Source organism: Hoplias malabaricus, chromosome 11 (genome assembly GCF_029633855.1).
Source record: "Hoplias malabaricus isolate fHopMal1 chromosome 11, fHopMal1.hap1, whole genome shotgun sequence".
Taxonomy (NCBI): Eukaryota; Metazoa; Chordata; class Actinopteri; order Characiformes; family Erythrinidae; genus Hoplias; species Hoplias malabaricus.
This window is the reverse complement of record NC_089810.1, coordinates 1288494-1306557: the sequence shown is the minus strand read 5'-3', so window position 1 is coordinate 1306557 and position 18064 is coordinate 1288494.

Here is an 18064-nt window from a genome sequence, read left to right as displayed (position 1 = left end):
ATTCAGGGTCGCGGTGGGTCCAGGGCCTACCTGGAATCATTGGGCGCAAGGCGGGAATACACCCTGGAGGGGGCACCAGTCCTTCACAGGGCAACACAGACACACACACACACACATTCACTCACACACACCTACGGACACTTTTGAGTCGCCAATCCACCTACCAACACTAACACACTACACACAACCCTGTCACTGTTCCCTTGATTTAGAACAGACAGATCAAATCAAAGCTGTCTTTAAAGAGCCCAAATGCAGATAGGTGATTAACAGTACAAGGAATCTTGAGGACAGTGTATGAAATAAAACACATGGATGCTGGGAAGTAATGTGCATATCCACGTCCAGTTGGACCACAGTGCTCAAAATAATATATTCATCTCCCAGACCACCAGACCTCAAAAACTACAAACACTAGACTAAGGAGCAATCAGCAGCATCAAAGCTCCATTCAAGACAGGGAGATGACGTAATGTATGGAACCTGAGGGTCATTTTAATGAGTGGGGGAGGGCTGGGGCTGGTGCTGGTGCTGGTGGTAGAAGCCTGACAATTTTGTTGAGTGCTCTGATTTCAGATATTTACCTGTTGTCCACCATCAGTTCACAATCCATTGGAGTTCCAATGTAGTAGAAGCTTGGTATCTTCCTGAAAGTATTCCAAAGGGGATGCCCTGGAATCTGTAAGGAAGCTATCCGCTGCATTGGAGCTCCAGCCAAAACTGTCTGGGAGGTGACGTATTGCACGGGACCTACCTTCCCAGGTTTTGGTTCAGTCACCTGGCAACAGGTGGCTGGGGCAGGGTTTTCAGTTCTCTGGGCTCTGGGAGGTAATGCTTTGATTACTCCTGAGACCTTAGTGTCTGGTTTCTTGGCCATGGTCCCTATCAGAGCAGGCCTCTCATGCTAAGCATGTGTCATGGCTTGGACAAACATCAGCATGACACCACCTCACCACAGGTGTGCCCCAAGGCTCAGTGCTGGTTCCCCTCCTCTTTGCTTTGTACACCACCTCTCTAGGCCCAATCATACATTCACACGGCTTCTCCTATCACTGCTATGCAGATGACACACAGCTCTATTTATCCTTTCCTCCAGGTGACACTTCAGTGGCAACTCGAATCTCTGACTGTCTCTCTGACATATCTACATGGATGAAGGAACATCACCTTCAATTGAATTTATCCAAAACTGAACTGCTGGCCCTCCCAGTCAAGCAAGCTATTCTCCACAACATCAGCATCAAGCTAGAGTCCCTATCAGTGGCTCCCATCAAGGTTGTAAGAAACCTGAGTGTCATGGTTGATGACCAGCTGACCTTCACAGATCACATTACTGCTGTAGCTTGATTGTGCCTCTTCTCACTATTCAACATAAGGAAGATTAGGCCATACCTAACTCAACATGCAACACCGCTAACACCGTAATCTCCCGTCTAGACTATTTCAACAAATGTTAAGCAAAACAAAACAGGCAAGGTAACCTACAGCAAAGGAATGAAAAAGACAAGGTTAGCCTATATTAATCCCATTGCTTCTCCCTTACAGAGTTAGGCTCTCACACATGCTCTCACACACCTCCATAACCTTCAACCACTCAAAGGTGAACCTACAAAGTTTTCACTGGGGCTGGTTTGCTTCCCCACATACTATATGCCTCCTTCTGCAAAATCCCTGAATCTAATAACAAAAACACAAATCATACTGACATAAATAACCCTACACTTTACTACAGTTATTCCCCTAAAATTCCCAGCTTACTAATTAAAATAACTCCCACCTAAGACTTTATTTTATACAAACCAAAAAATTCCAGAAAAGTTGGGACAAGTAGCAATAAGTGGCTGGAAAAAGGAAATTGAGCATATAACGAACAGCTGGAAGACCAATTAACACTAATTAGGTCAATTGACAACATGATTGGGTATAAAAAGAGCTTCTCAGAGTGTCAGTGTCTCTCTGAAGCCAATATGGTAAGAGGTTCACCAATTCCACCATTGTTGCACAGAAAGATACACATTATATGGTTGGTGCAGAACACAGGAATTTTTTTTTTCTTTTTAAAAATAGAGACCAAACAGTGACAGGACAATTTCCATCTTGCCTTGCATTTGAAAATGTATGGAAAAACATCATCAACTTGGGGTTGGTTTTAGAAGATCATTCCAGATTTGGGGGGCTTTATAAGAAAAAGCTCTTCCCCCAGCTGAGGTTTTCTGAATTCTGGGAACTATTAAAAATCCAGTACTCTGTGATCTGAGTAAATGTGGAGGCTCATAAACTAGGAAATAGTATCTTGAAGGAATTCAGGAGCGAGCCCATGTAGGGCTTTATACGTTAATAACAGAATTTTATAATCGATGCAGAATTTCACAGGCAGCCAATGAAGTGATGATATAACTGGACTGATATGTTCAAATTTTATAGTTTTAGTGAGGACCCTGGCTGCAGCAAGTAATAAAGGCATGTACTAATGTGTCTGTGTCCTGCAGGGATGAGGCATTTCTTATCCTGGTGATGTTGTGAAGATGTAAAAAAGCTGTCCTAGTGATTACTGCCTATGTGTTGATCAAATGATAAATCCGGGTCAATTATGACACCAAGTTTTTTTTGCGGCTGAACCGGGTTTAACTGGAAAGTCAGCGAGATTTAATATTAAATCTGATCATTTATTTCTTGCCACTTTTGGACCCAGAACCAGAAATTCTGTTATTACTGTTAAGAAGGAGAAACTTATGCAACATCCAGCCTTTCACATCTTTTAAACAGTCCTCTTGTAATGGGTCACTTTAATTAAATGTAATTTAACAGGACCCAAGAGCAAGAACCAGGGCTGCTGTGTTACTAGGTCAGTTCTTTGCCACTGCGCTAAGGCTGCAGTGGAGAGAACTGGTGATACAGTGCCTTAAGTAAAATCCTGAAAATGGGTGGGAAACAGACAGGTGATTATAGAAACCAGCCCTTGGGTTTTGGCGGGAAAAGAACAAAGGACACCAGGGGAAAACTGGCTTTCCAAAGAGAAAGGGAAAATTAGAACTAATTTTTTTTTAATACAACAACTGTAAAGACATAAATGGCTTGAGAAGTGTAAGGATGAGTGGGAGTGTAGGAACTCTCAACCCTCTAACAAAATTACTTACTGTTTCTTGTGACTCAGAAAGAGACAAAGATCTAGCAATGTGTTTCTGTGTCGCTTTGCCTATAAGGGCTGTCCTCAGGTGTTTACCATCAAGTCTGATTGGGTCCAGAGATCACCTGCTGCCTCCCCTGGTGGCTGGAGGTGGCATAGCCCTGAAGCCAGCCTTTGCACCTCTGCTTTCTTTAATCTGTGTTTGTCATCGGGCTTGGCTGAATATACAATTGCATGTCGTCTGCATAGCAGTGAAAGTTAATGTCATGGCTTTTTATAACTGGGCCTAACGGTAACATGTATAATGTAATTAATAATGGTCATAAAATAGAGACATTTTCTGCTTTAAATTCACCCAAACAGATCAAAACTAACTCCATCCCTCTACCTTTTTCTGTGTAAACGACTGCCCCCCTGTCCGTCTGGACACTGATGAATGACTGTTGAGCTCCTGTTCCACGCTTCAGACCAGCTGCCCATGCTCCAGCCACCACCACTGGCCTTGGAGCTGCCCCTCACAGACTAACTATTATTACCAGTAGACTGATCAGAGGAGGATAGTTCCCCGTGTGAACCTTGGTTCCTCCCAAGCTTTCTTCCACAGCTCTGAGGGAGATTCTCTGTGCCACTGTCGCCCTTTGCTTGCTCACCTGGGGATTTTTCACATTTTTTACATTTCATGTCAAAACTTACATGAATTCTGTGATGCTGCTTTGTGACAACATCAGTTGTAAAAAGCACTATACAAATACATTTGATTTGATCAGGTTTTCTGTTTTAAATAAATTCTGTGGTACTTTGCATTTGTGTCCACCTCCATACCAACCACCCACTATTACAGAATGTCCACCCATCAAAAGGATACCTCAGACACAATGTTCTTTAGAGAAGGCATTTATGTTTGCAGAGAAGATATTTGCTTTAACTGTGGGTGATCAACCTGCTGTTTTGCAGTTTCTCATGGGAGTTCCTAATGGATTTGATGGGAGTGAGTTAAAACCTGTGAAGATTACAATGCAAACTTTTTTTTAAATATTTGAATTTTCCTTCCCCACCAGATTTTATCAGTTATGTTCATAGGATCACTTCTTAGGAGAGAAGCATTACGATGAGCTGAAATCTTGCTGTGAGAGAGCCCTGGAATAACTGTAGAATGTTTTACTAAGCTTTTTGGAAAAAATTCTCCAAGGCTGCTACTGAGGATCCAGAGCCCCAGGCTGCTCCAGAGGATGCAGAGCTCCACAGTGCCACATCCACAAGCAGCTCTGCCCATAGTGCCTCTTCTTCTCCTGTCCCCAGTCCAGGATCCTGTTTCCGCCCCTGTCTTGTCCCCAGTCCAGGCTCCTGTTTCCACTCCTGTCTTGTCCCCAGTCCAGGCTCCTGTTTCCACTCCTGTCTTGTCCCCAGTCCAGGCTCCTGTTTCCACTCGTATCTTGTCCTCAGTCCAGGATCCTGTTACCGCTCCAGTCCAGGCTCCTGTTTCTGCTCCTGTCTTGTCCTCAGTCCAGGATCCTGTTACCGCTACTATGTTGTCCCCAGTCCTGGATACTGTTACCGCTCCTGTCTTGTCCCCAGTCCAGACTCCTGCTTCTGCTCCAGTCCAGGCTCCTGTTTCTGCTCCTGTCTTGTCCCCTGTCCAGGCTCCTGTTTCCACTCGTATCTTGTCCTCAGTCCAGGATCCTGTTACCGCTACTATGTTGTCCCCAGTCCTGGATACTGTTACCGCTCTTGTCTTGTCCCTTGCAGGGCAGCACTTCTGGGCTGCAGGAATGAAAGAAGGCGACAATGTAGAGTTCAAGTGGGACTTTTTTTTACTAGAAATACCATCTAAATACCTTATTCTGAAAGCAGAAAAGTCTTAAGGGTTTAATCGATTACCAGAGGGGCACTTTAAGATCTCATATGTAAATCATTTGGGTTCTGATTGGTTGCCCTAACTAGTTCCCTTTCAGTCCATGCTGCAGTACTCCTTCTCTTCAGGGTCCATTGATGCTGAAGAAATAAGGAGTACTGCAGCATGGAGCTAAACTTTCTCCATATTTGGACAGAGTGAAGACACATTCTGGAATTTTAACATCGTTTACACGCGATACGTCAGACTCTTATTTCAAAAGAGAGAGATCTGGACATTTCAGCTTTCCATATTAAAAATACATAAGCATCAAAACACAAATTCGTTACAGTCACCTTCATTTCCATGTAAGGCGTGTAGTCTGTTGCCATCTTCGGTTTGTGCTGGACAAAATTGACCGGAGTGACGCGGTCCATTCTTCTACGACTTTATCCGCAACGTAAGCTGAACGGAAAAGCTTTCTTTAGATTGATTTGTTAAGCTGAACCAGTGGTGAAGCTACAACTAAAATATAGTTCACTCAGGACTGGAGACGAGAAGAGGGTCTGTCGTAAATCCCTCAGTAGTCCACGCTCGGAGTTCTACACTACTAAATGTAACACTAACGATTGTGTGCTACTTTGAAATACTGCATAGTTCGACAGAATGCGGTTTGAAACGCGCCGTATGAAAAAATAAATCGTTGTGAATGCGTGTTAACAGTGAGGGAGCCGCGCAGCCAATCAATTTTCAAGGAGCTGAACGTATCCAGGCAACCGTGTAACGCAGCAAAGCAACGCAAAAACGTCTTGTGGAAATCCGAAGCGTTTAGCTCAAATTGCTTCGCTTCGTTGGAAAACGGACAGAAAGCATAGCGTCAGAAAAACTACAAAGAAACTTTCCACATCAAAAGAAACACCCCACCGCCTTATGACTCCCACCAAATTAGCATCTGTATTTTTTACATTGAAGCCTGCATTTCATCTGAGAATGTATGTCTTGTCTACGTGCATACAAAATAATGTTCAAAAATATTTAATTTGACATTTGAAAAAGACCATTATTGAATATGATTGTAGAATTTACACCTGTTAAACACAGAAATGAACAACAGAAATATAGTTAAATAATTCAAGAAAATAATTTATTGTGTTCTAGTGGGACTTAAACTGAAAACTTAAACTTCCTTGTATTCAAAATATTCCAGCAAACGGAGTCTTAAACATGGAGAAAGGTTCATATGTCCAGTAGCTATGCCGCCGCCTAGTGGGCGTTTTATGACAATGCAACAGAGTGCATGGGGCAGTGAGAGGAGAGTCCACAGAGGGAGAGAGTTGGTTATGGGAGCTCTGGAACTTTGTTTGAGGCATTATGAGAGGAGGGAGCTGGTCCCTAGGAGGTCTGTAGCATATAGCACTGTTCAAAAATAAAACACGACCAAACATTCATTCATTCATTCATTCATTATCTGTAACCACGTATCCAATTCAGGGTCGCGGTGGGTCCAGGGCCCACCTCTCTCTGAGATTTTTTTTGCGAGCTTTGCTGTCTCTCTGAGTGTTTTGTGCGTGCTGCGCGATCTCTCTGAGGTTTTTTTTTTGCGAGCTTTGCGCTCTCTCTGAGTGTTTTGTGCGTGCTGCGCGATCTCTGAGTGTTTTGTGCAAGTTGCGCGATTACTCTGAGGGTTTTTTTGCAAGCATTGCGCTTTCTGTGTTTTGTGCGAACTGTGCGCTCTCTCTGTGTGTTTTGTGCGTGCTGCGCGATTTCTCTGAGGTTTATTTTTGTGAGCTTTGCCATCTCTGAGTTTTTTGTGCGTCCTGAAACACATCAACTGTGTGGACAGAGTGTTATCACAAAAGACAATAATATTGTTATGGCAAATAAAAAAATAAAAAAATGAAGATAATGAGGCACCAATAAGGGAATGTTTGGGTTGATGGAACGAAACATAATGTAATAATGGTGTATGTGACTGGGGTCCTATATTTGGCTTGGATTTGTTCAAGAAACTCAAGAGATAAGAGAGAATCTTTGACTGTCTGTCTTATTTCTCTCTTCTCCTCAAAGAATTCTTTGAGCATTGATCTTCCTTCCTGTTGATACTTAATCATTAATTTTAAGTTTGCCATAACAATTAACATTCCCTAATCAGAATCCCTGGATGAGAGGTTCGAACTCTGCTCAAAGCCAGAGATGCTGCCTTCAGATCAGGACGCCGGGAAGCATACAGCTTGGCCAGAGCTAACTTGAGGAGAGGAATAGCTATAGCCAAGCACTGCTACAAACGCCGGTCCTGATTCACAGAAAAAAGAAAAAAAGAAAAGCAGATGCACATAAATGGAAAAACCTAATGCGTACAAAAGAAGGGGGCAAAAAACAAGACTGGTGGTCCGAGATTTCTTACCATGGCATCCCTCAGCATAGAAGTGCTCAGGGTACAAGCGTCCTTTGTACCGCCCACTGGGGTTCCTGGCAATATGAAGAGACTAATAGCTATAGCCAAGCACTGCTACAAATGCCGGATTGAGGAGCACTTTACCTCCCCTGACCCTCGGTGTACGTGGCAGGGAATACACGCCCTGACTATAAACCAACTAGCTTTGTTCCATCTACCAACAGTGCTTCAGTCCCTGATGAGCTGAACAACTTCTACGCTCGTTTCGACCAGATGATATTGATATCTTCAATAAATCTTCCACGGACGACAACCCACTTGTACTTTCCACTTCGGATGTCAGTCGCATGCTGAGCAGAGTGAATGCACGGAAGGCAGCTGGCCCTGATGGTGTACCTGGCCGTGTGCTAAGAGCTTGTGTTGTGGAACTTGCAGGTGTCTTCACTCACATCTTTAATGTTTCGCTTGCCCAGGCAGCTGTACCATCTATCTTTAAGTCAGCCATCATTGTGCCTGTGCCTAAGCATTCTACTGCTTCAGACTTTAATGACTTTTGACCTGTCGCACTCACCCCAATAATTTCCAAGTGCTTTAAAAGACTAGTTCTTTCTCACTTGAAATCCTGCCTGCCTGCTACGCTGGACCCACACCACTTTGCTTATCATAGCAACAGATCCACCGAGGACGCTATCTCAACAGCACTGCACACTGCACTAACCCAACTGGACTGTCAAAACTCATAGGTGAGTATGCTGTTCGTCGATTTTAGTTCTGCATTCAACACAGTGATTCCGTCTATGCTGATATCCAAACTCAACCATCTGGGTATCAGCACATTACTCTGCCACTGGATTTTAGACTTCCTGTCTAACAGACCCCAATCTGTTAGATTAGGCAACCTTCATTCATCAACCATCACTTTGAACACTGGCGTTCCACAAGGTTTTGTTCTTAGCCCGATTCTGTACTCTCTCTTCACCCATGACTGTGTACCTGCCTATGGTTCAAACACCGTAGTCAAATTCACAGATGACACCATGGTGATAGGCTTGATTACAGACAATAATGAAACGCCCTACCGGGATGAAGTACAGCATCTGTCCTTGTGGTGCCAAAACAATAACCTGGTACTAAACATGCTCAAAACAAAGGAGATCATCATGGACCTCAGACGGACTAGGAACCAAGCTCACGCCCCCATTTACATCAACGGAACTGCAGTGGATCAGGTGTCCAGTTTCAAGTTCCTTCGAGGACATCTACCATAAACGCTGCCTGGGCAGGGCACGAAAATCACTATAATATCACTACTGCACTTTATGTAAATTATGTAAATAATGTTATATATTGCACTTCTGGTTAAATGCTAACTACATTTTACTGGCCCTGTACTTGTACTCTGCACAATGACAAAGTTGAATCTAATCTAATCTAATTTAGTTTAATCAGGGAACATAACTTTGGACCACTTGGGCATGATTTTAATGTGTGAGCAATCTTTTTGTGCTGACTATATGCAGGTGTATTGTTTAACATTCGGATTCTGACTGGTGTTCGCTCAGAAGCTTTTAAATTTTTTGCTTCCACCTTAAGTAATGCAGCAGTAACGTTAGCTAACTTGAAAATTTGAAAGTAAGGCGTTCGGACAAGAGTTTCAGAAGGGCAGGCTGGCTCACTGTGGTTACGTGTTTGTCGGTTTACTGGCATTATAAATATATCAAAGATAGTTGGAAACTTTGTGAAAGGACTTTTGTGTTGCCTTATCAAAGTAGCCAACACTTTAAAATGTTAATGTCTATGGATGTTGGGCATGTTAAAAGTATTAAAAACATTACAAAACACTTCAACGAATGATATATATTTATACGCCATCCCAATCTCAATATATTTGCCTGTAATGGAATGTAATGGAATATATTGGAATCGGGACGTTCCAGGAGCCACCTGGTGGATTGATGCAAAATTGCGGGTAAAAGGCCCAAACTTTGAGGATTTTTAGCTCCCACCACGTGTGCCCAGGACCCGACCCCGGGCTCTGCAAAGAAATCGTCTAGGGGGCGCCGCGCGCTAGGCCGATAAGGTGCACCAAGCAGCTTATCATATATGTGGATTGGGATGGTGTGGTACTACGAAGAGGTAAGCAACTGCTATTTTCTCGACTAAATGGCCTTTCGGACCTAAGACCCCACCACCACCTGTTAGGTCTAAATGGAATTGTGGACACATACTCCCATTTGTGGCCAGATGGTAGTATGTCAGTGTAGTTTTTATTTATTTTTTATTAAGTTAATGCAACATATGATTGGTCATTTGAAAATGGTACTCAGGCAGCTAGTACTTAACCTTTTCCATGTTACATATTTCAGATTATTCCAATTTTGGACATTTCAATTCCAACATTACTGATTATACACAGAGTCTTGTACAAAAAAGAAGGCATGGGTTTGAAAACGTTCAACGTACACATGTATCATTGTCACAAGCATTTTAAAATGTGTACTGTGTACACATTTGAATTTGATATGTATTTTTGAAATTGTGATGGAGAAAATAAGTACAAGTATTAAGAATTGAAATCTAACAGAGCATTTGGAATCAGAAAGTAGTTTATTTAACCTTAAGGTGGTCAACATACAATAGCAGAGAGTACTATGTGAATGTGGACAAAGGAGATGTTTTCACAGAGATATTTATATAGGTATTTTATACGTCATAACCATAAGATAATCACTCGATGTTTCTGCAAGCTTAGTTTCCTTAGAGACATCTCAGTTTGATATACAAGATGTGGTTTGTTCTAATAAAGCATTGACCTCGAGCTGACGTGACATACACTTAGTTTTTGAGCTCTGTTGACGATTAGAAATGAATATACTGACAAACAAGCAGACAAGTTCTTTCAACAGAGACATATAAAAATTACCATTACAGAAATATCTGAGTTTGGATATCCCTATCTTACTAAGAAAAGTCGACAAGAAATGTTGTAGAGCAAATCAAAAGCTGTTCAGCAACATATAGCAAGTTTTGGTCCCTTGTGTACAACCAAAAATACAACCGCAAAGTTGCTTCAGAATATAGTGCACCTTGTCTGCCCACTGCAACGGGCTTATCCGCGTTACATTTTACCAGCCGTAACTACAAAACCTCATGTAATTCTACACACTTAGAGCAGGCCAAGCCATTTAAAATGAAAATAACCTGTTTCCAAATTAAATTATACAAGAACAAGTATAAAAACAACAATAAAGTAATTTTCACTATTAGAATTAACTCACACATCCATTCCCCTCATTTTCCTTCAGAAAAGGGTACTTAAATATCAGAGCTTTACACACTTGCACATACTCATTTGTAGATGTATTCCTTTGAAGCATAAAACAAATGAAAGAAAAAACAGAGGAATTCAATACTAAAATACCTACATGCAACATTGAGCCATGCTTTGGTACTGCGTTCTTATGTTTTTTGTGAATTGACTACACTCAGAGTCACAGTCAGAAAACAGCGCTGGCCCACTGCAGGCTCAGTGTCACTTCGTCAGCAGTCATGGGGGTCCAGGTGTATGGAATGGCGTTGGTCTCTTATAGAACGCCATTGGGCTCTAAACGTGTGAACACATGCTCGTTAACACGTTATTAAAAATTTGCGTGTTGACACATAAAATTTGTCGTGATAACGTGACCAAAATTGACACGTTTACACGCTTCTTAAGGTTTTCGCCAATGGGAGGCCTCAAATCCGGGCGTACTTACATATTCATGATAGGATTTACGTCACACACTGTAGCTGACACGAAACATAAATCCTTTGTGAACGTAGTCCCTACGTTTCATCTGAATTATTCATAACATAGTGAGCTAAGCGCTGACCTGTGGCTACGTTGAGCCCTACATGAGCAGTGTGAAGACAGCAATAATAGTAAGCTGATCCCCATAGCAACTGGAAGTTTGTTTCACAATAAAAAAACTGGTGTTTAGTACCTTAAAATTTGTAAACATGCATATTATTATATAACTTCATTCATAACATGCTCTAAAGCTTTTCATAATTTTATAACAAACAAACATCACTATTCACTCACACTGTGTGTGTGACACATACTGAGGCGTAATTCATTCACATTGATAAATTATGTGCATTATTTTAATAGCATACTGCTAAACAATACGGTGTCAATACAAACCCATAGTGAAATTAACTTTCCAGATCCTCCTCTTTCTGTAAACATGTATACTATGTGTAAAGATACATTAATTTACTCATGTGTTATTTAATTATGTGTATATACTTATATATGTTAAGAGAGGATAAATCTCCTTCAAAATTAAATTGAACAAAAAAATCTGAATTAAAAAAGGGCTTTTTTCAGCAGTAAATTCAGTGGTGGTTGAAGTGAGGGGTTTATATACGTGTGTGTGTGTGGGGGGGGGGGGGGGGTGTTTGTGCGCTTTTAAACGTATTTATATATGTATAATGTTTATACAAAATCTAATAAAAAACATGGTCAAATCCAACACGTTTAGAGACCAACGACATTCCATACACCTGGACCCCCATGACTACTGACAAAGCTACAACCCGGTCTCACACCTACTCGTGATATAGTAGTCTGCAATTCGTGACATATCGCATATTTTCAGCATGAATTGCAGTCTCCTATATATATGACTATATCACGAATAGGTGTGAGACCAGGTTGTAAGCTATCACTACCTCAGGATGTAAAGGTCTTAGCAAATTGCAAATAATTAAAATAAATGTTTTACAGTTACTGAAAGACATCTACGAAGAAATGTACTGCTTAAATTTTAATTGTTATTTTATTATTATTTTTTTTACAGTATATTTGTATGTTAGCGTCTGCTAATGTTAGCTAGCATCCAGTTAAAATTTCTCCTGTTCCACCTTAAACAGAGTGACAGTTATTTTCTGATGAAACAAGAACAAAAAGTAACCGCTTCAGCATTTAAAAAAGAACAGAAAACTCCAGTATTGTGCTTGTAAATATGGATTAACATTTAGTGCTAGTTTTGCTATGACATATATATATATATATATATATATATATATATATATATATATATATATATATATACTGTGTGTGTTTTGAAATAACATTGTGTTTGGTATTTAATATGCAGACTTTAAACTTTGGGAATTGTGTCAGTATAACAATTAATTTATGTTTTGTATTCTTTATTCCAGATTGCAAACATATGTTCCTGCACTTTTTTAAACTTCTGTTTTTTTTTAAACTTCCTGCTATATATAGTGTGTTGAAAAAAATGCATATTTGACAACACAAGAAACTGTATAAAACTTTATCTAGACAGTATAATAATTACATTAAGCAAGACCATAAATATTTTGCACAAATCACTAATATAAGCCTTTTAAAATTCTAGTCAACTGAATGGAGAAAAAACACATAGGGAAGAAATATGAGCATCTGCAATATCTTCAGACCATTCAGCTATTTATTATAATGTTTGTAACAGCTATTTAATACTAAAATTTAATTCAATTCAAATCAAATCAAATTGTATTTATATAGCGCTTTTCACAACAAAAAGTCGTCACAAAGCAGCTTTACAGAGATCAGGGTCCAAGCCTCCTATGAGCGAGCCAGGGGCAACAGTGGCAAGGGAAAACTCCCTCAGCACAAGAGGAAGAAACCTTGGAAGGAACCAAGACTCATACCTGATGCTGTGTATGGGGATAAAAGCTTGTCCCATTTAGGGGTGGGGTGGGCTTGGCTAGGTCCCAGAGGAGATTTCAGAGCACCTGTAAGTCCAAAATCGATGACCAAAGGAGATTCACGGTGAACGTAGTCTTCTAAGACCCACCCACCCTTGAAACTTCTGTCAAAACTCAAGCAAACCACGAAGCAGACTCTGGAGAGATTCCAGAAGCAAAAGACCTTATCAGCAAAATCCATAAAAACAATAATGAAAGCAAAGACTGGCAAAATGCAAATGAAATAATGTCAAATAACTGCAAAGAGTATCTTATAAAAATAAACTTGGCACAAAAAGTAAGGAAATTTGTGTTTGGTAGATAGTTTTTTTTGTTGTAACAATGCTTTTTGGCAGTTTATCTCATACCGTTGGAAAGCCTGTTAATTCCCCCTTTAAACGGTGCCACATTTGTAAGGAACATGCATTTGTGGGATGAGCAGTAGAGCTGAGAATGTGGGTTGCGCCTCTTTAAAAGGTAAATGTGGCATCATTTAACAGGCTTTCCAACTGTATAAGATTTATTGCCCAGAAGCATTGTTACAACCAGGAAATAATCTACCAAACACAAATAACACAATTTTAAGAAATTTGTTTATTGTTTTTTGTAGAAATTTTTAAACAGAATTATATTTCTTAAAAAGTTTAGCTTTTTCAAAGTTTCTGTAAATACAAGGGTGTGTTTAGTGTTGAGTGATATTTTTTTTTTAGAACTGTGGTCTAAACTACCTCCATGATAAAGTTTTTATAGCAAAGTTGTATAATTAGTGTTCATTGTAAGTTGAACCAGAAAATTTGCACTGAAATATTTTTAATATGTTTACTGTATCATCTTTCAATAAGAATATAATTAATAAATATAATGTGTGTGTGTGTGTATTTATTTATTTTTTTCCACATAAGATATCAACCCAGAGGTGTCTTACACGAGGGGAAAAAAATTGTTGAACTGATGGAGGATGAATGCTGATGCAGCACCACAGACACTTGTGATAATGGGCATTGCAGCAGTGGTAATGGGCAGTCTTTGAATTTACCACAGCCTTCATGAAGCATTTTAGACAGCTGAAATTCGGTGTGGCTTTTTTGAATTTGTTCTGAAAAACGTGAGTTGGTGCTGTGGACTGTGTGACAAGAAGTTTGTGCAGTCAACTAATACGTTGTGATTAGCAGCTATCGGATTCTGGAGTTTTCAAGCCCCAAAGAGCAGAGGAGCGTGCAAGTGTTCTACTTAGCTTTTAACCCACATTATGTAATGTCCGAGCTAATAGCCAGGTTGTTAAATTTTGAAATTTGAATAATTACTTACAGTCTACTTGAGGTTGAGAAGTAAAATGTTTCTATCATTGTTTGTCAATATGACAACTTTAGAATGTGATCATATACTTTGATATATGAATCACACTATATTATAGGGTAAGTGTACTTTTAAGGCCACCAAAATCAGGTTTTCAGGTATGTTTAATAGATATTCTTCTGATTTCTATTTGATATCTCTGGGGAAAAGGCAAGGTCATTTGAAAATGTATGCATTTGTTTATGTACATGTTTAGAATATTAAATGGTGATATTTTATGAAATATGTCAGAAGTGTGGTATGGACCTTATTGACAAAATAAAAATGTTGTTGATTAAGGAGGCCTTGACTTACACAGGGGTGTGATTATTTTCGTAACTGGGATTTTCTCTCAATAGAGTTAATTGTGTTGAATATAGATTCTTCTAAACTAGGTGCACTGGGATAGACACTTGACTCCCACAATACACACTCCAGCCACTGGGGGGGGGGGGGGGGGGGGTCTTACTTTTCTTGAGATCTTGAAGTGGAGCCTTTAAAGGGGAGGACCTCTGGTATTGGAGGCCAGATACCGGAGCGTCGTTTTGGATATATATAAGATGGTGGAAGTTTTGGGGCCGATTTTTCTCTAGTGCTCTGGAAACTGTTGCAACTCCAGATTACTACCTACCCTTTTGAATAATCTCTACATGCTTGGGCTGGTCGATCATGGAGTTAGCGCTTGGGTTCTTCGAGGATCTTTGGGTAAGAAGAGTGAACCCTCCCGAGTTCTCATTTCATCACAATAGCTTTCAACACCTTATTTTCATATTGTGGTACTTGCAACACATAGCCTTTAGGCTAGGGACACTAGTTACCCTTCTTTCCTTTAGACGATTTCATGGTGAAAAGGGGTTGGCTAGTGGTACGTAGCAAGTGGGGGCTTGTCCTGGGATTGATTTTGATCTAATTGTTGGCTGTGTGATTGTAACTTGATAGTTTTGTGCTCTGTTGAGATTAGCTGTTTGCTAAGGCTGTTAGCTGTTTGCTAAGGTGGGTATTGGATTGCAGAGTTGCTTGATTGTATACAGTCTAGACCTTTGGTAATTGGGTATGTTTGGTTGAGTTCTCAGGAAATCTGATTTGGTGATGTTGATTTGACTCAAAAATACCTGTTGGAAATTGTGGCCTACTTGGGGCTTCTTGAGTTGTATGTGTTCTTTCAGAAGTCCTATGAGAGGACTTGAGGTAAGGTGGCCAAAATTGTCAAGTACTTTTAGTTTTGTAGTCATACTTTGGTGGTACTTAGGGATTTTAGGCCAATAGGGGAATATAGGTTACCTCTTGGTGTTTGAATTTTAGTAGCCTTAGAGTCAGGGGTCTCTGGTCTGTCCTCATTTCGGCTGGGGGGCTTTTGGTATTTTAAAAATGTTTTCCCAAAAATGTCTCAGTTTGATCCGGAAAGTTTTATCCAAGCCCATCTGCAGACATCGGACTGGATAAAATTAAAGAAGCCTCAGTTGCTCCAGCTTGCTGAATATTATGAGATTGAGGTAGATTCAGAGTTGAATAAAATTAAGATAGTAGATCCTTGTTCAGTCCCTAGGTTTGAGTGACTCCGTCATTGAGGCAAGATTGGCTAGGGAACAAGCAGAGAGGAGTAGGCGAGAGAAGGAGAAGGATAGTTTGAGGGAGCTGGAGTTAGCTAAGATTGAGTTGGAGAAGGTTAAACTCTCGCAGATGGAGAGTCAACAACAGCGCAGACATGAGACTCGGTTTGATGTATCCAAATGTCTACATCTAATGCCAAAATTTCAGGAAGACGAGGTAGATGTGTTTTTTGATGCCTTTGAGAATATAGCCACGGAATTAGCTTGGCTGGAAAATTGTTGGACCGTTTTGGTTCAGAGTGTCCTGTAGGGGAAAGCTCGGGAGGCTTATGCAGCTTTGAATTCTGCACACTCCATGGAGTATGACACGGTACACTTTATGCAATGGCATGGCACCAAACAAACTTCCCACACCTTGAAGCAACACTGAAGAGTCATTGAAACTGGCTAATCACGAACCCCTTGTAACAACAAGGACTGAACTGCACCAGTGTCCCTGAAAATTTTAATTTTGGTTTCTGGCTCCCCAGAACCAATGGACACTGTACAGCAGGAGACAAACCCATCATACAGAGAGGGGGTTATTTCAGACTCAGGATCCACACAATTAATAGTCCTCTCTGAACCAACTACCAATGCCACAGATTTTGAAGAGTCAGTATAAGACCCACGTCTGCACTTCTGCAGAACTGGACAACCTGATTTTATATGGCCAGGTTTTCTACAATAATGGCAGATTATTTCTCCCGAGGGAGTAGAATTTACAGGTTTTTGAAGTTGAGTATGAGGTTTAGAGCCAGATGGCCCTTCCCTATGACTTTTAGTCTCTGCTGATTTAACCTCTATATTAGCCTTTCTCCAACCACTGATCTCTCTTTCACTCTCGACTCCTTATGGGTAAATTCGTAAGTATCTGCCATCATAGCAGCCTTTTTAACTTCAGTCGCCCCATGACATTAAGTAGTACATAGATGTAAGTTGCCATTTTTAAGTACTGCCAACTTATGTTACCCAAGTTAACATAATTCCACAAGAGTCCTGTTTACTTAATAGAATTTAGGAAACCGATTGCCTTAGAAAAATAAAGTAAGCACAACAAAGAATTATTATTCAGTAGTACTTTTGGTTTATTTTAATCAAATTCCATTACATCACAGAGCACATCAGCCTATCTAAATACATAAAGTTACCCAAAAATAAAATTAATTCCACATTTAAGTCAATTAAAAATATTTTTTAAAAGAAAACCTCCAGTAATCTTTATTCTTGAATGACTCAAATGGCACAGTCTGTGTAATAAACAAAAATGTACAATAATGTTTAATGCACTTAACCAAGCTAAAGTTTTGCACAATAAATTTAAGTGCTTTGACACATTATGAACAACACAAGAACATTTTGCAAGTGCAAACCATATAAATGAGAGCCTAACATCAATAAGAGGGTAAAGCTGGGTCCATCGAAACTTAGAAATCCCTTAAATTATTTTGGGCTCAGATTGCCTACTCCCAGGTTTAGCAAGTCAAATGTGTTCTCCAGTCTTTTGGGATAGTCCAAATGAAGGTTGTATAGTAGTTCAAATGTCAGGCAAATAGCTTGAGCATGGTTTTCAATGTTCTCCATAATGTTACCTTCCAGTATGATATTAATGCTAGATGGCTCAAAGTGTATGGCATTTGGACCTGGTTGCTGGCTGTCTTCAGGTATAACAGTCAATAACCCATCAGGAACCTGAATGAAATCTGTGATGGTATCTGAATCCTGCAGACAAAAGGTAAATATAATGAAAAAAATATATTATTGCAAAACCTTCATGTCTTCACTAAGTAAATTTTAATTATACAATTTGATGTAATACTTACAAAACAGACCTTGAAGTACTCCCTGCCTAATCTCCAAGATAAACCTGGAAGACAACGAAGGACAGCAGTCCACATTGCTGTAATATCCTGGATCTACAAGTTAAGAAAAAACAAACCAAAATATCTAAAAATAAACATGAGACAAATGTGTGATAAATTATAAGTTAAAACACATAGGTGTCTGTGTTCTATAATATATGTTACCATCCCATTAAAACAGGATTC